The 15,019-nt window shown below is 37.5% G+C and overlaps 1 long non-coding RNA gene across 2 annotated transcripts in view; it reads right to left on the bottom strand.

Annotated features, from left to right (window-relative positions):
• Positions 1-14,549, bottom strand: part of LOC136828156 (uncharacterized) — a 238,102-nt gene extending 223,553 nt beyond the window's left edge. For both annotated transcript variants that reach the window (XR_010849942.1, XR_010849941.1), the window contains exon 1: positions 13,626-14,549. This is a non-coding gene — a long non-coding RNA (uncharacterized lncRNA). The remainder of the gene's footprint in view (positions 1-13,625) is intronic.
• Between the last annotated feature and the right edge of the window lie 470 nt (positions 14,550-15,019).

Below are 15,019 nucleotides of genomic sequence, written 5' to 3'. Positions count from 1 at the left end.
GACCGCTGACTTGAAAATCAAGTTTACGAAGAATATTATGGTGTTCATTAAGTAAGATGAGGTTAGGAAAAATGCAGAAAGATATGTCTCTTATTAAATAAAGTAAGTAAAAATAAAATAATAAGTAGGTAAAAATGCAAGCAGAATTGTTCTAGATTAATGATTCAGGGAGGCTATTTCACAGTCCAACGGGGTGAGGAATAAAGGACCTCTGGAACTGAGAAGTTCGACGGCAAACCACATTTACTGCACATTGATTCTGCTGTTCAGCAAATCTGGTTCCTTCTGACAGGAAAAGTGGTCAAATTGTGAGGAAACTGAGGGTTACGAATATAATCTGAACCCCCGGCCAATATCTCTTGTTAAACAGGTTGTCCCTAGTTTATCAAACGATTCCAAGCAATATTTTGCAATATAACAAAAGTGGAAAAGGTCAAATTTATAAATTACAACGAATTAAGTTTATTGACGTAAATGTTTACAACTTAAAATAACTAGTTATATTTATTGTTGAAGAACGGTTTTTTTTTTTTTAATGCAAACATGACGAGTTATATTTATTGTTGAAGAACCGTTTTTTTTTTTTAATGCAAACATAGGTGAGAGTGGAAATATATATAATATATATATATATATATATATATATATATATATATATATATATATATATATATATATATAGGGAAATATGTAAAACAATCAGATAGCTTAACTCCCAAATGGTAATGAGAAGGCGTCTTCCAGCCTATTATACTTCCAGACCACTTAACCCCCAACTGACGATTAACATTCTTCATGTAAGTATTATAGGGAAGGGAGTCTCTAATTACCACTCATTAACTCGCCAAAGGTCGACCCTAACCCCTGATAACAAGATATTGGCAACAAGGGTGAATACAACCGAATTATAACAAAGTCCGCCTTGGTAATAACAGCTGATGATTATTCTTCTATCAAATGCTATTTTGTTATTGTTGGTTATGTTGTTATGGCAAATGGAATTCGGTAATCTCTCTCTCTCTCTCTCTCTCTCTCTCTCTCTCTCTCTCTCTCTCTCTCTCTCTCTCTCTCTCTCTCTTTCTGTCATATAATGTATGTAAATGTAAACATAAACTAAAGAAGGATTTTATGAAGAAAACTCAACAGCTTAATGAAAAACACTTTCGGTCTGAGGCACACCTGTAATCTCCCACTGCCATCTTTGACCTCAAATTGCCGATCATTTACCTCAAATTAGAGGTCAGGATTTAATCTGGGCTCTGGAACTCTTCAAATAGAGAGAGAGAGAGAGAGAGATCATTTACCTCAAATTAGAGGTCAGGATTTAATCTGGGCTCTGAAACTCTTCAGACAGAGAGAGAGAGATATATCATTTACCTCAAATTAGAGTTCAGGATTTAATCTGGGCTCTGAAACTCTTCAGAGAGAGAGATCATTTAGCTCAAATTAGAGGTCAGGATTTAATCTTGACTCTGAAACTCTTCAGAGAAGAAAGAGATCAATTACCTCAAATTAGAGGTCAGGATTTAATCTGGATTCTGGAACTCTTCAAATAGAGAGAGAGAGAGATCATTTACCTCAAATTAGAGTTCAGGATTTAATCTGGGCTCTGAAACTCTTCAGACAGAGAGAGAGAGATATCATTTACCTCAAATTAGAGTTCAGGATTTAATCTGGGCTCTGAAACTCTTCAGAGAGAGAGAGATCATTTAGCTCAAATTAGAGGTCAGGATTTAATCTTGACTCTGAAACTCTTCAGAGAAGAGAGAGATCAATGACCTCAAATTAGAGGTCAGGATTTAATCTTGACTCTGAAACTCTTCAGAGAGAGAAAGAGAGAGAGAGAGATCATTTACCTCAAATTAGAGGTCAGGATTTAATCTGGACTCTGAAACTCTTCAGAGAGAGAGAGAGAAAGAGAGAGTTCATTTACCTCAAATTAGAGGTCAGGATTTAATCGGGGCTCTGAAACTCTTGAGAGAGAGAGAGAGAGAGTTCATTTACCTTACATTAGACGTCAGGATTTAATCTGGACTCTCAACTTCTAGAGAGAGAGAGAGAGAGAGTTCATTTACCTTAAATTGGAGGTCAGGATTTAATCTGGACTCTGAAACTCTTCACAGAGAGAGAGAGAGAGTTCATTTACCTTAAATTGGAGGTCAGGATTTAATCTGGACTCTCAAACTCTACAGAGAGAGAGAGAGTTCATTTACCTTAAATTAGAGGTCAGGATTTAATCTGGACTCTCAAATTCTTCAGAGAGAGAGAGAGAGAGTTCATTTACGTTACATTAGACGTCAGGATTTAATCTGGACTCTCAAATTCTACAGAGAGAGAGAGAGAGAGTTCATTTACCTTAAATTAGAGGTCAGGATTTAATCTGGACTCTGAAACTCTTCACACAGAGAGAGAGAGAGAGTTCATTTATCTTAAATTGGAGGTCAGGATTTAATCTGTACTCTCAAATTCTACAGAGAGAGTGAGAGTGAGTTCATTTACCTTAAATTGGAGGTCAGGATTTAATCCTTCAAATTACAGAGAGAGTCAGTGAGTTCATTTTTAAGGTCAGGATTTAATCTGGACTCTCAAACTCAGAGAGAGAGAGAGAGAGAGAGAGAGAGAGAGATCAGGTAACAGAAACCTACTCTTGGTTGGTTACGCGAAACAAATAACTGACATCTGAAACAGCATTGAACAGATGTTACGAGAGAGAGAGAGAGATTACGTAAAATGTTTCAAGTTTTTTCTCTTGCCTGTGGGCTTAGAAATCTATTTAGATTCGTGAGCAACCATTAGGCTACTAATTAATTATTAACACCCATATCTCTGTTCCTTCTATTTACATTAACCAAGAATTCCACATTTTGGAAATTCACTTCTTTAAGAGCTTTTGTTCAGTAGCACGCAGGAGTTTTCTTTGTGATTTTAATATACATTTTTATTTCAAGGAATGGGTAATGAATATATGTATATATATGTGTATGGGTGTATGTGTATTATATACATATACATACATACATACATACATACACACACACACACACACACACATATATATATATATATATATATATATATATATATATATATATATATATATATATATATATATATATATATATATATATATAATCTTCAACAATTGATATTAAGGTAATGAAACGTAAGGGGTGAGGATTCCATAAAATAGTGATACCTTTCTTTCTCTTTCTCTCTCTCTCTCTCTCTCTCTCTCTCTCTCTCTCTCTCTCTCTCTCTCTCTCTCTCTCTTATGGCACGCAAATATGTAAATACTTCAATTTGTACTCTAATTCACCTGTCCAATAAAATACCTCATCTAACCTCACATCAATAACCTCATTTAACCTCGAAAAGCCTCATATAACCTCACTTACCACATTTGATAAATCGTCCAAACTCGCAAAGAACCTTTCTTGTTATTTACTTACATTATCACTGGTTTCCCAGAGGACAATAATAATAATAATAATAATAATAATAATAATAATTATTATTATTATTATTATTATTATTATTATTATTATTATTATTATTATTATTCAGCACTGTTCTCCTCAATGACATTATCATGACATTTATATTATGACCGTCATCTTTAGGACATTTTTCCATACGTGACGGTTTTAGCACTGGGACGACTTTCGTCATAACGGTGGGACGAAATGACCGAAGTTTGGCAATATGACATTTTATGGGCGTGAAGCTGGGCCGACATTCCTCTGTCGTCGGGGGCGGGGGGTGGATGCTGAATTTCGTAGACGAGAGAGAGAGAGAGAGGCTATTCCTTAGAGACATTCCTACTGTCAGATGACAAACTATTCGAGAGAGGGGAGAGATAGATTTGGGGTGAAATGCCTTAATTATTATCTGAATGAGTAGACGAGAGAGAGAGAGAGAGAGAGAGAGAGAGAGAGAGAGAGAGAGAGAGAGAGAGAATGTTTGGGGGAACTCTACAAACGTTACAAAACACAAATTGCATCTCCTAGACAATTTTTACCTAGACACACACCTGCCCAAAAGTGACGACCTAATCCTCTAATACCCTGGACAACCCATGAGGGCCAAGAGGACCACCTTCAGGTAACCCACCTTGGTCATTTTTTTAAGGGGGTCTGCCCCCCCCCCCGCCCAGGCCCTGGAAAATGACGGATGACGTCATAAATCTCTCGTATATATGCAAATGCCTTCTCTTCCAGGGCCTCCTGTGGGCCATTTTGTGAGGGGAGGGGCATTAGGGGGTTGACCTGTCAAACATTCAAGTTGCTTTTTGGCACCAATGAAGTCTTGCAACTCTCTCTCTCTCTCTCTCTCTCTCTCTCTCTCTCTCTCTCTCTCTCTCTCTCTCTCTCTCTCTCTCTGTGATAATTCATCCTCATCCTCCCCTCCCATCTTATCCTCCCCCTCCTCTTCTTCATCCTCATCCTCAATCTCCTCATCCTCATCCTCTTCATCCTCCCCTTATTCTCCTCCTCCTCCTCCTCCTCCTCCTCCTCCTCCTCCTCCTCCTCCTCCTCCTCCTCCTCCTCCTCCATAAGCAACTAAAATTAATCACTAACAAACAAACAAAGGCAAGAATCTAACGTTACATTGTTAGTAAGAACGAAAGAATAAGGAAAACAAATAAAATTCACTTTCTTTTCCACTGAATCTGTTTAGTTATCCCATAATCCCATTTTCTTCATTACGAAAGAAAACGGTCGTAGAAAATGAGAATTTTGAGTAATAAGTGGTAAACTTAGATAATTTTCCGATATTCCTACCACGCATTATTTCGTTGATAAACAAACAGTAACAGCGAATTTCCACTACACTGGCATTCAAATACACCTACACAGTCGTTAATAGGGTGTATAAGCCTTACTTGTATTGTGCTGTGTGTACGACGCATGCGCAGACACATAAACACTATTATTACGAGGTTATTTGCGAGTATGGAAATATATTTGTGATGTTTTGTTTATTTGGTTTGTGGGATGAAGAATGAAGTAAATAAATACAAAAATAAATAAATAAATATATGGATAAATATATAAGTAAATAAATAAATAGATGAGTGAATAAATTAGTAAATAAATAAATACATAAATAAATGAATAAATAAAGAAAAAATATATGCATAGATAACCACTTACATGAATAAATAAATCAGTAAATAAAATAAATAGATCAACAGATAAATGAATAAATAAATAAGTAAATGAGTAAATAAATAAGTAAATAAATAGGTTAAATAATAAATTTTTGGCTACTCATTGAAATGGCACCATAATAAAAGCAGGAATTTTATTTGGTAACTAACCATAAACATTTTTCTATGAATCGCTTGATATTGATTACTGATCGAATGACTGACTGATGGCCAATTACCTGGCGTCACAATTACCAGCGTCACTGACCTCAATAATGAAGAGATAATTAGGGTTTAACCAGGGAAAGAAAGAAGGCTATAATGTCCGGAGAAACAGAAATAGGAATAGAGTTCTGAAGCTTGGTAATAGGAGAGAAGAAGTCACTATACTGTGTAGTCTTAAGAGGATTACCAATTTTCATGTAGTTAATGAGGGCACGGGTAGCCTGATAGGTGTCACAAAGGCAAAATTTATAGAATAAACCATCCCCTTGAGCTCGTAAAGAACAGTGACCAAAATCGTATCGGTAGAAAGACTTAGAGAAAGAAAAACGTATTGATTCTTATGATCTGCCGTGGTTCAATTAGCCTAGACATTTCATTCTTGAAAACTAAGTCCAATATCATTTCCTAAATAGGTGCTCGTTTGACCCGTGGTGACCTGACCTTTCACCTTGAATGTAGTAGCTCCCATCCAGACACTCAATCACTCACATGAGCACACACATACACACACAAACACACACTCAATCCCAAAATCAAATATCCATCTGCAAACATCATTGAACGAGGAGAGAGAGAGAGAGAGAGCAATATTCTGTAACGCAGGTAACCTAATTTAACATCCTAAAAAGAGAGAAAGAGAGAGAGAGAGAGAGAGAGAGAGAGAGAGAGAGAGAGAGAGAGAGAGAGAGAGAGAGAGAGAAAGGGCATTATTCTGTAACGCAGGTAACCGAATTTAACATCCTAAGAAGAGAGAGAGAGAGAGAGAGAGAGAGAGAGAGAGAGAGAGAGAGAGAGAGAGCAATATTCTGTAACGCAGGTAACCGAATTTAACATCCTAAGGAGAGAGAGAGAGAGAGAGAGCAATATTCTGTAACGCAGGTAACCGAATTTAACATCCTAAGGAGAGAGAGAGAGAGAGAGAGCAATATTCTGTAACGCAGGTAACCGAATTTAACATCCTAAGAAGAGAGAGAGAGAGAGCAATATTCTGTAACGCAGGTAACCGAATTTAACATCCTAAGAAGAGAGAGAGAGAGAGAGAGAGAGAGAGAGAGAGAGAGAGAGAGAGAGAGAGAGAGAGAGCAATATTCTGTAACGAGAGGAGAGAGAGAGAGAGAGAGAGAGAGAGAGAGAGAGAGAGAGAGAGAGAGAGAGAGAGAGAGAGAGAGAGAGAGAGCGAAATATTCTGTAACTCAAATAACTGAATTTAACATCCTAAGGAGAGAGAGAGAGAGAGAGAGAGAGAGAGAGAGAGAGAGAGAGAGCAATATTATGCAACGCAGGTAACTGAATTTAACATCCTAAGAAGAGAGAGAGAGAGAGAGAGAGAGAGAGAGAGAGAGAGAGAGAGAGAGATTCCCGCAAAATCCCTCTACATTTTACGCATGTGCATCCTTGGCATTACGCGAGCAATTCTCCTCTGAACGAGCAAAGAGCAACGGTAATAGCTCAGTCATAGCGCCGTCCTAATAGCGAATTAAGTCGCGCGCCAGAGAATCCGGGCGCGTTTTATTCGCCGAGTGGTTTTTGGCCCGTCATGCTGTTGCTGTTTTCATATGGATTGAACCTTTGTGTCTCTCTCACTCTCTGGTCGTGTTTTGGTTTCGGTGCAAAAGATCAGAGCAGCCATTCATGGACAGAGATTTTTTATATATATATATATATATATATATATATATATATATATATATATATATATATATATATATATATATATATATATATATATAGATATATATACATACATGTATATAAATGCATTGGCCCAGCCAGGATTCAAACCTGGTCCGTAGTTTTAGATACAGTGATAGAAAGTCGACTTAGGCCATTCGTCTATCAAAAGAGAGAGAGAGAGAGAGAGAGAGAGAGAGAGAGAGAGAGAGAGAGAGAGAGAGAGAGAGAGAGAGATTAAAGCAAACCTTGGATGGTACTCGCCACACCCCCTCCCCATCTCAAATATCTTCCCTTCCTCATGTGATACATTGCCAGTAGTGCATGACCACACCCCCACCCCATCCTGCCCCCTCCTTTCCCTTTCATCTCGTCCTTCAACGAAGATTAAAGAGTTTTTGACGTCACCCTTGGAGGAGGAGGAGGAGGAGGAGGAGGAGGAGGAGGAGGAGGAGGAGGAGGAGGAGGAGGAGGAGGAAAAATATATATATTTCATACACAGGTGAGAGAAGCCAGACGCGTTCGAGCGGCGCGGCGCGGCGGATGTCGAGCGTCAGAAAAACGCTCCTTGGTCCCTTCATTTTCCAGGAATGTTTTATCAGGTGAAGCAAATAGAACGTCAAAGAACGTGTTTCCAGGATCTCCCACCTTCCAGGAAGTTTCATTTGGTGACAGAAACAGGTCGTCAAAGAAACGTTTCCAGACGTTGGACGTTAGAGGAACGCTTCCAGTCGCGTTCGCGCGGCGGAAGACGAGCGTCAGAGAAACGGTTTCCAGGTTCCCTCATTTATCAGGTCACTACACCGGAACGTCAAAAACGTGCTTCCAGGATCTCCCACCTTAGAGGGGGTTTCATTAGATGACAGAACCAGGGTGTCAAGGAAACGCGCTCAGACGAATTCATACGGTGGAAGTCGGGCGTTAGAGAAACGCTTCCAGTTGCGTTCGCGCGGCGGAAGCTGAGCGTCAGAAAAACGCTCCCCGACGCGTTCACCTGCTGGAACCAGAGAACCAACTAAACACTTCCAGAATCTCCCACCTTCCAGGATGTTCCATTAGGTGACGGAACCAGAGAGCCAACTAAAAAAGAAACGCTTCTAGGAGATTTAATTGTAAGAAATCATTTATGAGATAGAAAAATAATGAAAAAACTATCTTTATAGATGCGTTTAAGGCAAGCAAGAGAAAAATCACAAGTTATCAAGGTGAAAGCAGAGCCATGTGGTTAACTGACTTATTTAAACACATTTAGGGTAACCTATCCTCTCTCTCTCTCTCTCTCTCTCTCTCTCTCTCTCTCTCTCTCTCTCTCTCTCTCTCTCTCATTTCACGAACTTGTTTCAACATAAATCAAATGGAATATTTGCAAGGATATTTCTAAATTTATGCTGCTGGGTATGCATAGTCTCTCTCTCTCTCTCTCTCTCTCTCTCTCTCTCTCTCTCTCTCCACTCACTTACGAACTTCTTTCAACATAAATCAAATGGAATATTTGCAAGGATATTTCTAAATTTATGCTGCTGGGTATGCATAGTCTCTCTCTCTCTCTCTCTCTCTCTCTCTCTCTCTCTCTCTCTCTCTCTCTCTCACTCACTTACGAACTTGTTACAGCATAAATCAAAAGGAATATTTGCAAGGATATTTCTAAATCTATGCTGCCGAGTATGCGTAGTCTCTCTCTCTCTCTCTCTCTCTCTCTCTCTCTCTCTCTCTCTCTCTCTCTCTCTTACGAACTTGTTTCAACATGAATCAAATGGAATATTTGCAAGGATATTTCTAAATTTATGATGCTGGGTAGGCATAGTCTCTCTCTCTCTCTCTCTCTCTCTCTCTCTCTCTCTCTCTCTGCAGTCTCTTGAGTAAGGAAGGTGAACATGAGCATCTGACAACTTGACGCAGGTATTCATGAAAACATATAACACACTCCAAGGTCGCAAATCAAGAATTGAAACGAGGCATAAATACCTGTTGCATCCTGACATTATTTTCACCTACATTCCTTGCATTTATGTTTGTCTATCTCTTTATTTATTTATTTATCTCTTTGTTTTTTTTTGTTTATCTCTATTTACTTGTTAATCTCTTTGTTTATTTGTTTTCAAACACTGACGACCCCCACTAACAAAAGCGCAGCGCAAAGGCTGACGGCTGTCGCCCCCCAGGGGAATTCTATCCCTGTGGCATCCTTTGCCCTAAATGGGGTATCCATCTTTCCTATCTCCCTGTCAATTTTTATTAAATTATTGGAACTCGGTGCTTTTTATATGAGACTCAGTTTTCCCTTCCTGGTACGAGCTGTTTATGGTGCCTGTTTGTATACGGAAAGGAAAAACTCACTAATTTGAAACTGGCGCAGCGGTAAGGTTCTCGCATAAACCCGGTAGCCCACCAACCTAGCAACAATGATCAGTAAACATTCATACCTTGTGGAATGTTGGGGGAATGTTGTGATAAGTCTGTAGTATGATTTAAAGCGATGTTTGTATTTATTTGCCTTTAACTTCAATATTTTACATTACATCAAACATCTTATTTTCCACCTAACCAGGTCTAATAAGCAATCTCCCTTTCAACAGGTAAAGGTTAATGAGGAAACTGCTTACCTGTGTCAGGTCACTACTGTGAAAAGTTCAGTTGACCTTTCACCTGTATGGTTAATGATCTTCAAGTCATGACCAGTTCAGTTGACCTTTCACCTGTACGGTTAATGATCTGCAAGTCATGACCTTTCAGTTGACCTTTCACCTGTATGGTTAATGATCTGCAAGTCATACCTTTCAAACTGGTAGTGCAGTTATATTTATAAAAGCAATCTTATAGTTTTTTGTCCTTATCAATAAAACTAAATAGCAATTGATATGACATAGGTAAAACTCTTGTTAACATCACTTTGTCTATTGGCAAAAAATTAATTTCGATTCCTATATGGTAATCCGGGAATCCAGGCATGGGAGATGCCGGCTTCCTAAATACCACTTGATAAAAATATTAATATATTTTTATCCATATGCAGAATTCCAAGTATCAGATCACGTATTGATAATAAACTCATTTTGATTCCTATACGGGAATCCTGGAATCCAGGAATGGAGGGGGTGGATCCAGGGCGAGGCATTACCCTTAAAAAAAGACATATTAAAAAAATGGGGACTTTCTAAATACCACTTGATACAAAATTAATATATTTTTATTCATATGCAGAATTCCAACTGTCAGTTCACGTATTGATAATAGACTCATTTTGATTCCTATACGGGAATCCTGGAATCCAGGAATGGGGGGAGTTGGAACTAGGGTGTGCCATTACCCTGAAAAAACACAGAAATATTCAAAAGAAAATGATGACTTCCTAAATACCAGTTGATAAATAAATTAATATATTTTAATTCATATGCAGAATTCCAACTGTCAAATCACATATTGATAATAGACTCATTTTGATTCCTATATGGGAATCCTGGAATCCAGGAATGGTTGGGGGTTGGATTCAGGGCGGGCCATTACCCTAAAAAAAACATAGAAATATTTAAAAAAATGACGTGCTTTCGTAAACAAACAGAAGTTTGCTTGCTCAAGCTGAAACGAGTCAGCGAGGACTCGTGTTTGCCTTCCACAGTGGCTGTGTTTGGATTACCTTATCATGAGATGTTAGGCAATTTGCTGACAGAAAAATGTAATCCTGTTTTGCCTTGTGTGTGTTGACCTGTCCTGATGAAACTGGGCATTGAAAAATTACCTTTTGTTTATTCGAAAAAGTACATTTTATTTGAAAAATTAACCCTTTTTATTCGAAAAATTACATTTCATTCGAAAAATTACATTTCATTCGAAAAATTATATACTTTTTGTTTATTCGAAAAATTCCATTTTGTTTATTCGAAAAATTACATTTTATTGAAAATTTTCCTTTTGTTTATTCGAAAATTAACATATTATTTGAAAATTTACCATTTTTATTCGAAAATTACATTTTGTTAGAAAAATTTCCTTTTTTATTCGAAAATTACATTTTGTTAGAAAATTTGCCTCTTTTATTCGAAAAATTACATTTTATTGGAAAAATTACATTTGAAAAATTGCATTTTATTACATTTTGACTATTACTTCAAGAGATGTGATCCTGCCCTGATGAAACGTCGCGTTGAAAAATTACATTAATGTTACTGCATATTGATTATATTTTTTTTAAGTTGGGGATTGATGGAGAAAGTGGCCATTCTCTTGATATTTATTTAATTATATTAATTTATATATACAATATATATGTATGTATGTATATATAAACATATACGCATATATATGTATACATATTATATATAAATTATAGATAATATATATGTATGTTTGTTGTGGATACATTACATTATCTCTCTCTCTCTCTCTCTCTCTCTCTCTCTCTCTCTCTCTCTCTCTCTCTCTCTCTCTCTCTGCTAAACACACTAATCGACGGTTAGATATTATGAATATAAATACAGATAGACAAGGTATAAATTTAATAGTATATATAGAAAAATATATAGATAGATAATGGTCCCAACTCTCTCTCTCTCTCTCTCTCTCTCTCTCTCTCTCTCTCTCTCTCTCTCTCTCTCTCTCTCTCTCTCTCTCTCTCTCAATCGATGCTAGATAGATTACCTGACAGATAGGAAAGGTGGTAAAATAAGAGCTAGCTAGATAAACATTTAAATAAATAAATAATATATGTATATATATATATATATATACATATATATTTTAATAAACATTTCAAGATATTTCTAATAAACATTTAAATAAATATATATATATATATATATATATATATATATATATATAGGTACCACTTCAAGATATTTCTAGGAAACCCAGCCTTGCAGAAAAGAGAGAGAGAGAGAGAGAGAGAGAGAGAGAGAGAGAGAGAGAGAGAGAGAGAGAGAGAGAGAGAGAGAGAAAATTATTAGAAAACAAGCCATTTCATAGAGAGAGATAAAAAAAGAGAGAGAGAGAGAGAGAGAGAGAGAGAGAGAGAGAGAGAGAGAAACCCCAAGAAAAAGTAATTAGAAAAACAAACCATTTCATTTCATAGAGAGAGAGAGAGAGAGAGAGAGACTGCCCACCTTGTACTGTAATACACAGCAGCTTAAACACCGCCATGTTCAAGAATCTTTACTTTTTTTTTTTTCTTCAAGCGCAGCACCTCCCCCCCTTAACGAAGACTAATGGCGACGGGTAGGGGGTGGGGGGGGCCAAACGAACCCACCCTAAATCTTCTGCCCCCCTCCCTCTCTCTCTCTCTCTCTCTCTCTCTCTCCCCGACAAAGATGAAGATATACTCAGGCGGTGTGTAAGGCATCTATATATATATATATTAAGCATCTATATATATATATATATATATATATATATATATATATATATATATATATATATATATATATATATATATATATATATATATATATATATATATATTATATTTATTTATTTATTTATTTATTTATTTATTTATTTATGATATGGGTGATCACTGTAATCAATGGACTGACTAAATTGTACTGATCAGTAAGCTTTACTGATCACTCCACTGACTAAAATCTAAAAAAGAAAAGACAGACTATTTTCGGGTGGACCCAAATACAAATTGAAAGGACTTGAAAAGAGATTTGGGTTAATCCCGCTGTAACGACCGGCTGTCGGGACTTTTGACTGAATGGACAAGCGGATTAAATTGTAATCCCCCCATGAAATCGCCGCCCCATGAAATCATCGCCCCCATGAAATCCTTATTCGCATGATTCCCCACCCCATGAAATCCTCACCCCATGAAACCCCTACCCTCATGAAATCGCCACCCCCTTGAAATCCTCACCACATGAAATCCTCACCCCATGAAATCCCCGTGCCCATGAAATCTCTACCCCATGAAATCTCACCCCATGAAATCCTCACCCCCAAGAAATCCCCATGCCCATGAAATCCTCACTCGCATGAAATCACCATTTCCATTAAATCCTCACCCCATGAAATCCCCGTGCCCATGAAATCCCTACCCCATGAAATCGCCATCCCATTTAAATCCCTACCCCATGAAATCCTCACTTGCATGAAATCCCCACCCCATGAAATCCCCCACTCGCATGAAATCCCCCACTCCCTTGAAATCCCCACCCCATGAAATCTTCACTTGTATGGAATCCCCACTCCCTCGAAATCCCCACCCCATGAAATCCCCACCCTTGTGCAATCCCCCCATGAAATCCTCACTCACATGAAATCCCCACTCCCTTGAAATCCCCACCCCATGAAATCCTCACTCACATGGAATCCCCACCCTTGTGCAATCCCCACCTCATGAAATCCTCTTCTTCATGAAATCCCCACCCCCATGAAATCCCCACTCCCTTGAAATCCCCACCCCATGAAATCGCCACCCCCACAAAACCAGCCCATTATAACATCATCTTAACCAACTTTCTCATGTAATATTTAATACAAACATTTATAAACAAATATGATTTTATAATATGAAACAACTTACAAAAAGTCTAAAATGCCATGTATATACACGTACTGCCTACATTTACAAGTGAAAGTGTCTTACCTTTCTCCTTCTATTTGCTTTCTCCTTTTCTCTTTCCCTTTATCAACAAACTTCTCTCTATCTTCGGCATGAAATGGGTGTGGTTTGCTTTTCAACTTCTCTGGCAGAGTTTTTTTTTTTTTTTATTAATGTCATGGCCAAAGATTGACAATCTTCCTTGCTAATTGTAGGAATTCTTCAGTAGGCAGAGAAGGTTCTGTCGTCCTTTCTGTAGTGCCTTCTGTAGCAGGTAGTGTTTTGTGCTTCTCCTGTAGGTTTTAGTCTTAGTCCTTTCTTTAGTTCCCCCTGTAGTGGGTTTAGTGGTGTGCTAGCTCTGCAGGCTTGAGTTTTCACAAAGCAGAATAAAATTAACATTTCTGTAGTTTCTCATGTGACAAACAACTTTGGGAATTGATAAAAGTTTGAAATAAATTACTTTCTGTAGATGCTCCTGTAGCATAGTGGCAATCAACTTTCAACACTGACAGAAACTTCAAGAACGGGTCCTTTCTGTAGACGCTCCCTTAGCAGGCACATATCTGGCGACAATCGACTTGGCCATTTGAGGAATCGCAAACCACACAAGTAAAAAATTCTGTCTGCTTGTTTGTCATAAACACGGAGAACACAAGCCACACAAGTAAAAAGTTCTGTGCCTGTTTGTTAAACGTAAACGCACCAGTAAATGCGTATGTTTGTTTGTTTATCGTAAACACGCAGAACACAGCCACACAATTAAAACGTTCTCAGTGTCTGTTTGTTTATCATAAACACGCAGAACACAAACCAGGCAAGTGAAACGTTCTCAACGTTTGTTTGTTAAAAATGGCCAGACCACACACAAACACGACACGGCTATGAAAAGACACACACCTTCCACGTACGTCAGCTACAGAAGCACTAAAGTGGTCACGAGTTCACGACTCAGCCTGTTAACCAGATTGTTTCGACGCCAAAGACTTAGAAAGATTGACGACAGTTATAGGTGACCTATTCCTACGTTCTTTGAATTTGTATATTTGTATGGCTTTTAAACTGTATATTTCATGATTATTGAGTTTGTATGTCCGTATGGTTTTGGAGATTGCATGTTTCTGCGTTTTAGAGTTTGTATATTTGTATGTTTTCAAGTGTATAGTTCGATAGTTAGCATATGTAATTTGCAGTTTGAATTTCTCCATTTATTATCATAGATTTATATATATACATATATATATATATATATATATATATATATATATATATATATATATATATATATATATATATATATATATATAATTTAGAGAGATATTTCAAATTACTTGTCCACAAATTGTTATAACCTTCGTCAAATCTGTAATCTGGGCAGCCAACATTTAAAATCTGGTAGGCCAAAACCTGAAATTTGATAGGTCAAAAATCTGAAATCTGGG

Source organism: Macrobrachium rosenbergii, chromosome 42, assembly GCF_040412425.1.
Source record: "Macrobrachium rosenbergii isolate ZJJX-2024 chromosome 42, ASM4041242v1, whole genome shotgun sequence".
Taxonomy (NCBI): domain Eukaryota; kingdom Metazoa; phylum Arthropoda; class Malacostraca; order Decapoda; family Palaemonidae; genus Macrobrachium; species Macrobrachium rosenbergii.
This window is presented reverse-complemented; position numbering and strand designations above follow the sequence as displayed.